This window comes from Ricinus communis, chromosome 1, assembly GCF_019578655.1.
Source record: "Ricinus communis isolate WT05 ecotype wild-type chromosome 1, ASM1957865v1, whole genome shotgun sequence".
Taxonomy (NCBI): domain Eukaryota; kingdom Viridiplantae; phylum Streptophyta; class Magnoliopsida; order Malpighiales; family Euphorbiaceae; genus Ricinus; species Ricinus communis.
Genome location: NC_063256.1, coordinates 19,376,765 through 19,391,413, shown reverse-complemented (window position 1 = coordinate 19,391,413; position 14,649 = coordinate 19,376,765). Strand labels below are relative to the sequence as shown.

The following is a 14,649-nucleotide window of genomic DNA, read 5'->3' as shown; positions in this document are numbered from 1 at the left end:
GAGAAAATATGCATTTGTCTTTATATGTGGGACACCAATCTTCTGTTAAATAGGGATGTCAATTTGTACTCTACCCTTAATCACCTGAAACTGAATAATATTTAAGTTGATTGGATAATGAGTATTAAAGTTGATTGGATAATGAGGACGGATAACCATATCCGAAAAGAATATATTGGATATGGGTAAATATGAATACTAAACTATCTTACTTATATCTATATTCATACTCCACTAATTCTTTTTTAAAGTTAGATGCAGAATATTAAAATCTCTCCATCTCATCTTAGGCCAATGTACTACCTCGCTTAACATATTAAATAACAAATTTATTTGGCCTATATGTATATAATCTCTATTATTTATATAAATAAATGTTAGCTTTTGAATTCTATGTATATGCACACTAACTCTTGACTACATTCTTTTATTATTATTATTATTATTATTATTATTATTTATAACTCATACATAAATTATAATAAAAATATTTAAATAAATAATTAAAACATAAATTTTTTAAATTAATAAATATTTATTTATTGATAATTAATAAAATATCTATAGATAAATAAAATAATCTCTATAAAAATAATATTTTTTTAGTCACAATAATATTATCTTATAAAGATTTTATTATATTTTAATGGCTACCTATGAATTATCCATAGGTTACTCGAAACCCTATGGATATGAGCACGAGCTTAATATTTATTACCCAAATAGGTATGAGTAGAATGTGGGTAAATATATCTCCTTTTGGATATAAGTAAGGGTATAATACTATCCTATCCATTGCCATTCCTACTTTTAAAGGTGCATTGAATTGGGATTAAAATATTAGAGTTAATAGTTACATGGATGATAACCTATTAGCAAAACTATTATTAGCAAAACTATTAAGCTCTTATCCTTTTTAATTTTTATTTATGAATAAGGGTGAATGATTAATATGTTAGTGGTTATTTATAGTATATATAATTTTTTTGAAAATATAAATAAAAATATTTATTAATAAATTAAAATCATTTCGATAATTTTTAATGATAAAATTATTTTTTAATTTTTAATCTTCTTTAACCTAAGAGAGGGTTTTAATAAAAAAAAACATCATAACGAAGTTAATTGTTATATATCAAATATAGGGAAGATGGAAAAGATGGCCAATTTTTCAAAACACAACATAGGAAGAGGACATGCTAGTGTGTCCTTCCCGTATGACTAGAGAACTTTTAAGAATGATCTTTAGCTAAGGACGCCCCACAACTGTGTGGTACCCGTGTGGCCAACATGTGGATTATAAAAACACACTATTTAAAGGAACTTTTAGGGTTGTTTTAGGGAGTTTCATCATATGTTCATTTTTAGAGAGAGAAACACTTAAAAACTTCATTTTTCTTTCATTTGTAGGGTTTTGATTGGTATTATTTAAGGAATAATATCATCTCCTTCATTACTTTTCAAGATTGAAGATTGAAGAATTTCATCTTTACTCTTCCATAACTAGTTTGAGATCTTCTTTCCCTAATCTTTACTTCTTTATTGTAATATCTAGGAACTAATTTTCTTGCTATTTGAATTTTGATGAACCCTAATTTATTTTGTATGGATTGATTTAAAGTTAATGCAATTAATCTTTTTCATGAGTTGTTTTGTTCCTTTGATTGCTTAATTATATATTTCAATTAATAAGTCGACGTATTAATTGGAATCTGTTTTCATAAACTAATTAGAAATAAATTTTTATGAATTAATCATTATCTTAAGGATTGAGGATTGATTGGGATACTAGAGATATCTACAAGATCTTTTGGTTCAATAGTTCCTTAATTTTAATACATGACTTAAGTGAGTGGGTTTGAGAAGAGATTCCTCTCCCTCCTCTTAGGAATTAGGGGTTTAATAACTTGAGAAAGGTTTAAACCTAATTTTATGGAATGTTAATTCAACTCTTGATTTGAATTAATTGGTATTTGTTTCATGAAATACTTAACTTATTATGAGGATTCACTACCTAAATAGGCTTTATCCTTGATAAATTTATCAATTATTTTTAAATCTTTAATTTTAAGATTATTTTATTTTTAAATATTATGACACCCAAACAATATTTTGATTGCTAACATTAGTATATGATTGAAAGTAATACTCACAATTAGGTCTTAGTGGAACGATACTTTTATTTATCATTATATTACTTGATAAGATCGGTGCACTTTGCAGTGTGCGGATAGCATGCATCAAATTTTTAGCGTCATTGCTAGGGACTCTTTGCTACTGTGATATTATTAGTAATTTAAAAGCTAGTGATTTAGCATTTTTATTTTTATTGATTTATCTTTGTTGTGTTTGTATTTTCTCTAGGTACTTGAATTTGTGCATGACTCGAGCTAGTTCGACGGAACTATTCGCTTACGAACTAGAGTTGGAAAGAATTTTGAGGAAGCAACAAAGAGAAGAACGAGAATGAGCTTTAGTTAAAACGGTAGCAGAGTTACAGAATTAGAATTAAGAAGGAGAACCAAACCAAGAAGAGGAATAATTAAGAATGACAGTTCCACCTAGAGAGAGAACCATGCAAGAGTATGCACGTCCAACTCTTAATGGGGCTACATTGAGTATTGTGAGATTGAATGTTGCAGCGAAGAACTTCGAGATCAAGCCCAAAATTATTCAGATGGTGTAAAACAATTGCATGTTTGATGGTTTGCCCAATGAGGATCCAAACACCCATTTAGATGAGTTCTTAGAGATTTGCGATATCTTCAAGATTAATGGGATATGGGATGATGCTATTCGATTGAGGCTATTCCCATTCTCATCGAGGGATAAGCTAAAGAAGTGGTTGAAGTCATTTCTAGCTGGGACATTTACAATCTGGAATCAGTTGGCCAAGAAATTCTTGGAGAGATACTTTCCACCTTCTAAGATGACCAAGTTGAGAAATGACATAGTAGGGTTTCTTGAGTAAGAGAATGAGACCTTGTATGATTGCTAGGACCTTTCAAGGATTTACTGAGGAGCTGTCCACAATATGGTTTACTTATATGGCTACAAATTTAGATATTTTTTAATGGACTGAATTACACAAGTAGACAGTCTATCAATGCTGCAGCAGGTGGATCATTGAATAATAAGACTCTTGAGCAAGCTATGGATCTTATTGAAGATATGACAGTTATAAACTATCCATGGAAGAGAGCAAGTTTGAGTCAAAGGGAGTGGAATCCAGGCGGTAGACCCCATGGAGCTGTAAATGCAAAGTTAGAGCCATGAACAAGAAGATGAATGCTTTAACTATGTCTTTAGTTGGAAGACAGGCATAAGTTATAACTTGTGATTGGTGTGGAGGTGGTTATCAAAGTCAAGATTGCCAAAAACAACAATACCTTTGTTAAGCCAGAGCAGGTTGATTATGTGGAAAATGCTTCTAGGCAGCAGAACAATCCTTACAGCAATACTATAACCCGGGGTGGAGAAATTACCTGAATTTCTCTTAGGGAAACCAGAATTAGCAAATACTTCCACCCCCAGGTTTTCAGCAGCAAAACTAGCAGCAGGCTCCTCCTAGAAGGAGTAATCTAGAGGAGAAAATGAAGAAATTTATCTCGGCATCTGAAATAAGTTTTTAGACTACTAAGATTACTCTTAGAAAGCAGCAAGCTTCGATTAAGACTTTGAAGAATCAAATAGGATAGATCACAAAGCTTTTGAGTGAAAGGCCTCAAGAAAGTTTGCCGAGCAATATAAAAGCCAACCTTAAGGAGCAGCTTAAGGTTATCACATTGTGAAGTGGTAAAGAGCTAAAAACAAAGCTGAATGAAGTAGATGAGAAAAATTTACTACGACTGAGAAGGTTGATGATGAACAAAAGGATACAAAGGCTGAAGTATAGGATAAAGTAGAAGCAACACCCAAGCCTACCCCTTTTATAAAGGAATATCAACCCATAATACCCTTTCCAACATGTCTTCAGAAGGACAAATTGGATATACAATTTAGTAAGTTTCTTGAACTCTTTAAACAGTTGCATATTAACATACCTTTTGTAGAAGCTTTATCGCAGATGCCCAAGTATGCTAAGTTCTTAAAGGAACTCCTTTCTAACAAGAGGAAGCTCGAGGAATCATCAATGGTGCAACTTTCAGAAAAGAGCTCAGTGATCATTCAAAGGAGACTACCAAAAAAGCTAAAAGCCCCTAGGGAGTTTTACTATTCGTTGCTTTATTGGTAATTTAAATATTGATAATGCACTTGCTGATTTAGGGGCTAGCGTTAGTGTTATATCTTATAATTTGTTCAAGAAACTAGGGCTGGAAGAAACTAAACCAACACTCTTAAGCATTCAATTGGCTGATTAATCTGTTATATATCCTAGGGGTATCATTGAGGACTTGTTAGTAAAAGTTCAAGAGTTTATTTTTCCTATGGATTTTATAGTTATGGATGTGGATGAAACTGTTGATGTTTCCCTTATGTTAGGAACAGCTAGGGCCATCATTGATGTTCATGATGGTAAGCTTATTCTTAGGGTAGGGGAAGAGCAAGTGACTTTTTAGATCCTTTATGCCATGAAACATCAGCTTGTACTTGATGACATGGATGTTAGTAATGATAGAATTGAGCATGAGACTGTGAATTGTATTTCATCTATTATTGCTAAAGATCCTTTGGACTTATATTTAGTACAGGAATATGAGAAATGTGAGATGCCAAGAGCTTTGGAATAGCTAGCCTAGCTTGAGCCAGCAAGTTTAATGAGAAAGTAGTCATTCGAGCCTATCGAGATATCAAAAGAGGAAAGGATGAAGCCTTCCATTGAAGATCCGCTTTCTTTGGAACACAAGCAGCTTTTAGAGCATTTGGAGTATACCTTTTTTATGGAAGGATCCAAGCTACTAGTAATAATCAGTTCTGCATTACTGGATGACCAAAAGACTAAGCTGTTAGAATTCTTGAAAAGGAGGCGGAGGGCAATAGCTTGGAAAATTGCAGATATAAAGGGAATCAACCCTTCCTTTTGCACACATAAGATTCTTATGAAAGAGGAGTTCAAAACTATGGTGCAACCTTAAAGGCGTCTCAATCCCAATATGAAGAAAGTAGTGAAAAAGGAGGTGATTAAACTTCTTGATGCCGGGATTATCTATCCCATTTCAGACAGTTCCTAGGTAAAACCAGTGTAAGTAGTGCTGAACAAAGGAGGCATGACTCTTCTGGTGAATGAAAATAATGAGCTAATCCCAACAAGAAATATGACAGTAGTGGGTGTGCATTGACTATAGAAAGCTGAATGATGCCACAAGGAAAGATCATTTCCCATTACCATTCATTGATCAAATGCTAGAAAGATTATCAAGGCATGAGTATACTGTTTTCTAGATGGTTTGTCGGGATATTTTCAGATTCTAATAGCCTTTGAGGATCAGGAAAAGACTACGTTCACATGTCCCTATGGAACCTTTATGTATAGAAGAATAACATTCAGAATGTGTAATGCACTAGCCATTTTTCAGAGTGCATGATGCCTATCTTCGGTGACTTGGTTGAGGATATTATGAAAGTTTTCATGGATGACTTTTCTGTCCATGGAAATTTATTTAAAGAATGTCTGGAGTATTTGGAGAAGGTATTGATAAAATGTGAGGAGACCAATTTGGTGCTAAATTAGGAGAAATGTCATTTTATAGTACAAGAAGGCATTGTACCGAGACACAAAATATCTAGTAAAGGAATTCTGAGGTGGATAGAGCCAAGATTGAGACTATTGAGAAACTACCACCTCCCTCATTTGTCAAGGCTATTAGAAGTTTTCTTGGGCATGTAGGTTGTTACCGTAGGTTCATTAAAGACTTCTCTAAAATAGCTAGACCTCTTACTAAACTTTTGGAGAAGAATGTTGACTTTGTATTTAATGAGGAATGTATGGCAGCCTTCACCTCCCTAAAAGCCAAGCTTGTTAATGCCCCAATTATGGTAATGCTGTATTGGAGTCTTCCCTTTGAGCTAATGTATAATGCAAGTGACTTTGCAGTTGGTGCCATTCTTGGTTAGAAGAGAGAAAAGCACTTTCAACCCATCTATTGCACGAGTAAAATAATGACTAAAGCGCAGGTGAACTACACTACTATTGAAAAGGAACTACTTTCAGTTATTTTTGCTTTTGACAAATTTCGATCATACTTGATTTTGTCAAAAGTGATAGTATACACTGACCATTCAGTATTGAGGTATTTGTTCTCTAAAACTGATGTAAAACTAAGATTAATAAGACGGCTTTTCTTTTACAAGAATTTGATTTGGAGATATAAGACAAAAGAGGTGCAGAAAACATGGCAGTTGACCATCTATCACGCCTTGAGAACCCCCATCTAGAGAAGTCACATGAGAGGGACATTAATGATTACTTTTCGGATGAATAGTTGCATACTATAGCAAATTTAGTAGGTAGTTCAAATATTTTAATACCATGGTATATGCTAATTTTGCAAACTATTTAGCTGCAAAGGAACTTCCAAAAGAATATTATTATCAACAATTGAAATATTACTTTTGCAAAGACCATTTTCTATTTAAAATATGTACATACAGGATAATAAGGAGGTGTGTGGTATGGCAAGAAACTATGAGCATTCTTGGTCATTGGCATAGTGAACCAACTAGAAGACATTATGGGAGTAGAACAACTCAAAAAGTCATAGAATTAGGATTTTACTAGCCAACTACTAGCCAACTCTATTTAAGGATAGCCAATCATTTGTGCAAAAATGTGACCGCTGCCAACGCACAGGTAATATCTCGTCTCGTAATGAAATGCCCCAACACGGTGTACTTGAATATGAAATTTTTGATGTGTGGGCATAGATTTCATGAGACCCTTTTCTAGTCCTTTTGGCAACAAATATATATTAGTGGCTGATGGTTGCTATCTATGCAGCTACAATTTAAGGCAGTGTACCTATCGATGCAGTCTAGCACTAATGGCGAGTATCAAGGTCGTATTCCTCGGGAAAGTGAAAGCCCAGAGTTACTCCTTTATTCTCTGTTATATTAGCCTAAAATGAATGATGAATAATTCCTAAATTAACTAATAGCTACTCTAATTGTTATCTAACTACGGTTATTATGGAAGGATTAATTCAAGTTAAGGAATAACCCCTTGGGAATTCTTGTCTCTAGGGAATGGAAACTAAAGATGGAATTGATTGTTTGAATTCAATTTCCATGGGAAAATCTCTATGCAATTAACGCCTTTCTCAAGGATATTAACATCTTAACTTAGATTAATTAGGTTGAAATCTCTTCCTAACCCTAATTATCCAAATTAGCATTCTGTACCATTTAACACTATTAAGAGTTGTTAATTCTCAATCTGGTAGAATGAACACCCTATCTCTAGGCGAATTCAATTCTAGATTGCAAAGGACAATCCAAACCTAAACGTCTCTCTCAAGAACATTCAAATTCCAATAATCATTCAACAAGATATAAAGAATAAATCAATAAGCACTTCCATTACAAACTAATATTGAAAATCAATACATATAATTCAAAAGTTAAGTACAAAAATCCCTAGATAAAGAACCCCAATGGGTTAACAAGTTTAGCTAATCATGTTCATTATCAAAACCCACAAGAATTCAATTACAAAAAATGAGTAAAGGTAGAGAAACCCGAATACACCATTGGATGAGAGTAAACAGCTCCAATTCCTCTTGCCCAATCTTGAATCGATTCTTGTTCCTCTTACTCGAATTGACACCAATCAACGAACCTCGCCCAATCTTCAATCTTTGAAGGTTATCCAATTGAAACCTTGGTCCAAGTCTCCTTTTTCCTTGGTTCCAGCTCAGAAAACCTTTAGAGAGAGAGAGAGAGATGAGTTTGGAACGTCCTAACCCTTCTTTTTCACGTTTCCCTTTTTTCTTTCTTTTAATTAATTTGTCCAGCTGCCGCGAACATGGCCATGTTGATGCCTGTATTGGGAACACGGCCTGGTGTTGATGCCCGTGTTACTCTCTATGGTCGTGCTCCTTAACGCATCTTTTTCCTGTTCTCAAATGCACCTAACACGGCCGTTTTGGTTCCCGTGTTGGGAACACGGCCAGTGTTAAAACCAACACGGCTGTGTTCAGCTTCTTTATGCGCAAACTCAACTTGTTTCGACAACTTTGATGTCCAATTCTGCTCCAATTCTTTCCTTTATCACTCTTTGGCTTCTTTTGGACCTAATGCACACAAACAGACGCATAGGGTGAGTGTTGGGACCAATTCACATCCAAATGTACATAAAATCAGCCTTAAAAACCCCATTGAACGAGCTTTGAATTGTAATGATGCAAGGGTAGTAGTGAAATTCTTAAAAAAGATTTTCTGCAGGTTTGGCATTCCTAAGGCCATTATTAGTGATAGTAGTACACACTTTTGTAATGTTTAGCTAGAAAAGTGTTAAAAAGGGTTGGAGTCACACATAAATTTGCTACCCCTTATCACCCTTAAACTAGTGGTCAAGTAAAAAATACCAATAGAGAGTTGAAAAGGATCCTTGAGAAAATTGTAGAATGATCTAAAAAGGATTGGCCCATTAAACTAGATGATGCTATATGGCCTACAAGACTGCATTCAAAACAGCGCTGGGAATTGCTCCTAATAGATTAGTGTATGAAAAATCTTGTCATCTACCTGTTGAAATTAAGCACAAAGCTTTTTGGGCAATTAAATAAGTTAATCTTGATATAGCTAGTGCAGGTTTGAAGAGAAAATTGCAGATTAATGAATTGGATAAATGGAGGCTGCATGCATATGAGAATTTCCGTCTAACCAAAAAACGCACGAAGAAGTGGCATGATGTTAGGATTAAGCCAAGAAGAGAGTTTTAAGCTGGAGATAAGGTGTTTTATTCAACTCGAGACTTTGGCTTTTTCTTAATAGTTAAAGTCATGTTGGTTAGGCTAATTTGTTGTTAAGAAAATATTTCCATATGGAACAGTTGAGTTAACTCATCATGGAAAGGGTGATTTTAAAGTTAATGGCCATATATTAAAACTGTATTTTGGAGGAAAGCTTGATTTAGGAAAAGAAGTGTTACAACTTCTTGAGTCAATGTGAGTTGACATAGAGTTGTCTAGCTAACATGACATTAAAGAAGCGCTTGGTAGGAGGCAACCTACTATTTTCTTTTTAATGATTTTACTATTATTTTTATTTTTGGTTAATAATGTTTTTATTGTTATTATTTTCTTTTTCTTTTGTTTTGATTAAGGATTTAAGCCCATTCCTTACTCTTATTGGGTTTTAGTTTAGTTTTTCACAGGTTTAAGTCCGTTTTAATTCAATTAAGGCCCATAAAGTTTTAGAGTTTTAGTTAATTAAGATTAAGTTAGTTGTTGTATTAGAGTTGTCTTTCTTTTTCTTTTCTTTGAGGAATAAGAGTTTAGTTTTATCATGAGAGCTAGAATCTTGATATTATTCAAATAAGCACTATCAAACTCAATTAGGACTACAATTCTTAGGAGTTGCTTTATAAATAGGATCTCCTCTATCTTCTCTTAAATGTTTTTCATTCTTCCTCTCTTTATTAACCATGAGCACTCAAGAAAACCAGGTACATGATGTCCATTCTTCACCTTCACCATCACCACCTAAATCTAGGCATAGATCACGATCATGCACACCATGCCCAGATAAACTTATGAAGCGAGATTTTTCCTTACCTCATTCATCATCCCCTAGAAGATGAATACCATTCTATAGGAAAAGGAGGCTATGGATTCCAAGGTTAGAGGAATTTGCTGCCATATTAGCTTATCAAAGAGCATACCCCAAAATCAATGAACCAGTTTACACTTTGGAGGAAATAATGGAGGATGAGTGCCTTGAGAGAGCTTACCAAGAAAGATATCTTTATGAAGATTATACTACGGATGAGGATGTAAATTTTGATGCAAGTATACAGAGTGATCCTAGTGAACCTACTGATTGGGAAGGTAGACGGCATGGGGAGGTGACACGCCTGTGCCTCCCTCCTGTGTAATATCACAAAACCTCCCGAAGCCTTTCTCATATCACACAGGGAGGTAACACGCCCTTGTCCCTTATGTGTGACTCAAACGCTAGAATATGAGAGACGCCACACAGGGAGCCACAAACCCGTGTCTCTTCCCCTGTAGAATTAAAAAACGCACACTATATAAGCCGTTTCTCAATTTTTTCACTCACTACTCATATAACCCTAGCCGCCTATCTCTCTTCTCTCTAATACATCATCATCTTTCTCTCACCTCTTCTTACTTTGCCTCCAAACACCATTTTTCTTCTCAATGCACTCTTCACCCCTTTTCTTTCTCCGTTTCTTTCATTATTTCTTCTTCCTCCCTTCCTCTTCTTCATAATGGGACCCAAGAAATGTGCCTCTAAGAAGCGAACTCCTACCCAAATCCCAACCAAACGTCCTAGGAGTGGAAGTTACTCATCATAAGCCCCTCCTTCGGTTGCCCCATTGGTATCTTTTGACCGAAACCACCCATTCGTGTAATTTACCGACAACGTCTCCCGAGCACGGTTTGAGAATTTGGCCAACAAGATATTTTTCCTAACTCATCACTTCGATTGGGAGTTCACGTGGTCTATTGGTTTTGAAGAGCAACTCAGAGGATGGGTAAACCAATCGACATGGATGAAGTTTTTTGAGATTTCAGAACCAGCTTTTAGAGAGATCACTCTCGAATTCTTGTGTACTCTTCACTTTAAAGTTGGCTCGAGGATTGATCATACGGGTAAGACAGTTAAGTTCTGACTGGGTAGAAAATATTTTGATATATCAGTGAATGAGTTCGCTATTGCAATGGGTATCTACATGGAGAAAGAAGTAGTGCCGATGAATATAGGCATGCGCCTTTCAAGTTCTTCAAAAATCACACTCTAGAAGGGGTTTGGGCAAAGTTTTTAGTGCCGGATGCACCTAGGTATATGACCTCTAAATCTAAGGCTTCCATTTTCAATTCTTTCATACTATGTTTTATGCACTTCTCGTTAACTACCACAATCATGGGTAGAGGGGAGAGCAGAGGACGTTGCACACAATAAGACTTATTTTACTCGATGTGTCTAGAGGAGGGTATTTGGTGCAATGTAGCTTTGAGTCTGTTAGTCTATTTACTAGAGCAAGCTAAGAAATTGGACAAGGAATGTTTATGTGGTGGAATGTACATCACTAGATTAGCTAAGAATTTACAGGTTTTTAATGAATTTTCGGCAATGACACTGGATGGGTTGCCAAAATTGATGGTCTTGAAACCTTGAAGCATATGGACAAGGACAAATGCATTCTACCTAACATACCTCTACCTCTAGATGATTCTCATTTTGACTTGCCAACCGGGCCACTGACATTCACTATCGATGCCCTGGGTGCATCAGCTACTCCACAAGCAGACAGACCATCGTCCTTTCTATGCGTCTGTTTGTGTGCATTAGGTTCAAAAGAAGTCAAAGAATGATAAAGGGAAGAATTGGAGCATAATTGGACGTCAAAGCTGCCGAAACAAGCTAAGTATGCGCATGAGGAAGCTGAACATGGCCGTGTTGATTTCAACACTGTCCGTTTCCCAACACGGTCACCAACACGGCCGTGTTGGGTACATCAAACATCAAAGAAAAGGAAGTTGTTAGGGAGCACTGCCACAGAGAGTAACACGGGCATAAACACCAGCCCGTGTTGGGAACACGGCCGTGTTAGCGGGGAATTAATTAAAAGAAAGAAGAGAGGAAAGAAAGAAGTAGAGCGGGGGAGAATATCCCAAACCCTAATATTTCTCTCTCTAAGGGTTTTCTGAGTTAGAACCAAGGGAAAAGGAGACTTGGATCAAGGTTTCAATCGGATTCCCTTCAAAGATTGAAGATTGGGCAAGGTTCGTTGATTGGTTTTCAAATCAAGCAAGAGGAACAAGAATCGATTCAATTCGAGTAAGAGGAATTGAGACTTTTTACTCTCATCCAAGGGTGTAATCGGGTTTTCTCTACCTTTACTCATTGTTGTAATTGAATTCTTGTGGATTTTAATAATGAACATGATTAGCTAGATTGATTAAATCCATTGGGATTTCTTTATGTTGGCTTAGTATTATATTGTTGGATTGTTTAGGTTAGTTTTATATTCTTCTTGCTTTCAGTATTAATAAGATAATGCATTATTCATGAGACGTTGTGAATTGTGTGTTTAGATTGCTTTGTGTGATTGAGAACTCCATTTGGCAATTGGAATTTTAAATAGCAAGAACTGGTTAATAATCGCTTAGAGATAAGGATAATTAACTAGCCAGATTAAGAATTAACAAAGCTTAATAGAGGCGGATTGAAGCTTAATGCTAATTTAAGAATCAATCGTTAGGAAGAGATTCCAACTTTAGGTTATTAGGTTTAGGAATTCGGTTATCTCTCGAGAGAAACCGAATTCGGTTAAGAATTCATCCACGGGTACCATAATTAGACTCACCAATCCTTTATCTTTTGTTTGATTGCCAACTAGTTTAGGTCCCCTTTGGGTTTGCTTTCTTGTCTTGGTTATTTTAGTTATCAATTACTTTTACATCTCCCTTAGAATTTAGCTTGTAGCTATTAGTTAGTTTAGAAATTATTCATCAGTCATTTTAGGTTAATATAACAAAGAACAAAGGAGTAACTCTGGGCTTTCACTTTCTCGAGGAATACGACCTTGATACTCGCCATTAGTGCTAGATTGCATCGATAGGTACACTGCCTTAGATTGTAGCTAACACAAGTAGCACACATCAATGACGACGATGACGACGATGATGGCATGGCGAGCTAAATGCCAAAATTTTTTTTATTCATTACATATTTTGAACAATTTAATTGCTTTATTTATTTTGGTTCTTATTTTTGTTTTGATTGTGTTTTGCATTAGAACAGTTTTAATTTATGCACAATTTTATTTTCTTGTTCAAAGTCTTTTGTTTGGTTTAATTTTTAGTACTTTTGATTCCATACTTTAGTGTGTTATTATGACCGCCTATTATCTTTATGCTTGACATTGTGTTTAGCATGTGTTAAGAGAACAAGTACCTCAAAGTTTTGAGCTCAGAATTTTGAAATCTACTTTAAACAAGGGAAGCAATTCCTTTCCCGTTGCTTTTTTCAATTTTTATAAACGCATTGAGGACAATGTGTCCAATAAGTGTGAGGGAAGGATTTTTACTGTCTTTTGCCTATCTGTGATTGATTTCCTATAAATTTGTTGAGTTTAATTAATTACTTGTTATGATTTTGTCTCTCTCAAATTTATAGGTTCAAAATAATAAATTTGGTTAGTTGTTTATTGAACTACAATTTAGTTGATTTGACTTTGAATTGTGAATTGAACTTGGTATCCATCCTAGAATTTTGATTCATAGTGTCGCATTATTTTTATATCTTGAAACTTTAGTTATGTTTATGAGCATTAACTTTTTCCAAATTTCTATTAATATTGTTGAGTACACACATTCAATATCCCTTTGTACTCTCTTTTTCTTTTGAAATATAAAGAGAAACAAAATGCTAAGAGTTTTTCGCTCTATTTCGCTATTCTAAAATGGGTTCGAATTGATAGTTATTTGGATTTGTGACTCTAGTTGAGTAACCAAAAGTTGGCATCACAAATGTCTGCACTCGCGTAAAAAGGCTAGAATGACGATATATATAGATTTCTGAAAAATAGAGACATAAGCAATTGCGCTTCATGAGAATTTGTTTTATGCTGAGGGAAAAATATTTATCTATATTTTCTTCGAAATTTTAGGTTATCTGGAAGGAATGCTCGTTCCCCTAACTTTAGATCTCAAGGTTTTAATTTTCTTTGCTTCCTATTATGAGATTGCCTTAGATGTTGGTATTTTGTTTAAGGATCGATTATTGGATAATGATTCTAGGTTGCGATGATATGAATGATTATTCTTGATATTATTTGATATCTATTTGTTAAAGAGAGAGTTTGTCATTGTTTTGATTTTAATTTATTCAATTTGCTTGAGGACAAGTATTTGCTCAAGGGAAAATTCGATAAGTGCTAGAAGAACTTAGTTTTGAGTATTGTGTATCTCGATTTCACCTCAAATTGAGTTTAATTATTTGTTAGAATTTTTTTTAGCCCTTTTTAGGTACTTGGGAAGCTTGCATGACAAGAGGAAGTTTTGGCATCAAAATTCAAGAAAAATTAGCCAAGGAACACTTGTTTATCAAGGAATAGAGTATCACATGGGCACGACATGGGAAGAACATTCCCGTATGAATTGTAAAAATTAGCAAAATAAAGGAGCACAAGACAAGGGAAGCATACGCTTTCTCGTGTGAGATGGAAAAATGGCAGATTGTCCAAAACACGATACGAGAAGAGGACATGTCAGTGTGCCCTTTCCATGTGACTAGAGGATTTTCTCAAGAACGATTTTCAGCTAAGAACGTCACACAACTGTGTGGCGGCCATATGGCCAACGTGTGGATCATAAAAGCATACTATTTAAAAGAATTTTTAGGTTATTTTAGAGAGTTTCATCATATTTTCATTTTCAGAGAGAGAAATACTTAGAAACTTCATTTTCCTTTCGTTTCTAGGGTTTTGATTGGTATTTCTCAAGGAAGAACATCATTTCC

The 14,649-nt window shown here is 34.8% G+C and overlaps 1 pseudogene; it reads left to right on the top strand.

The window, feature by feature from the left end:
* Positions 1 to 6,099: 6,099 nt before the first annotated feature.
* Positions 6,100 to 14,649, top strand: part of LOC125369812 — a 125,806-nt pseudogene continuing 117,256 nt past the window's right edge.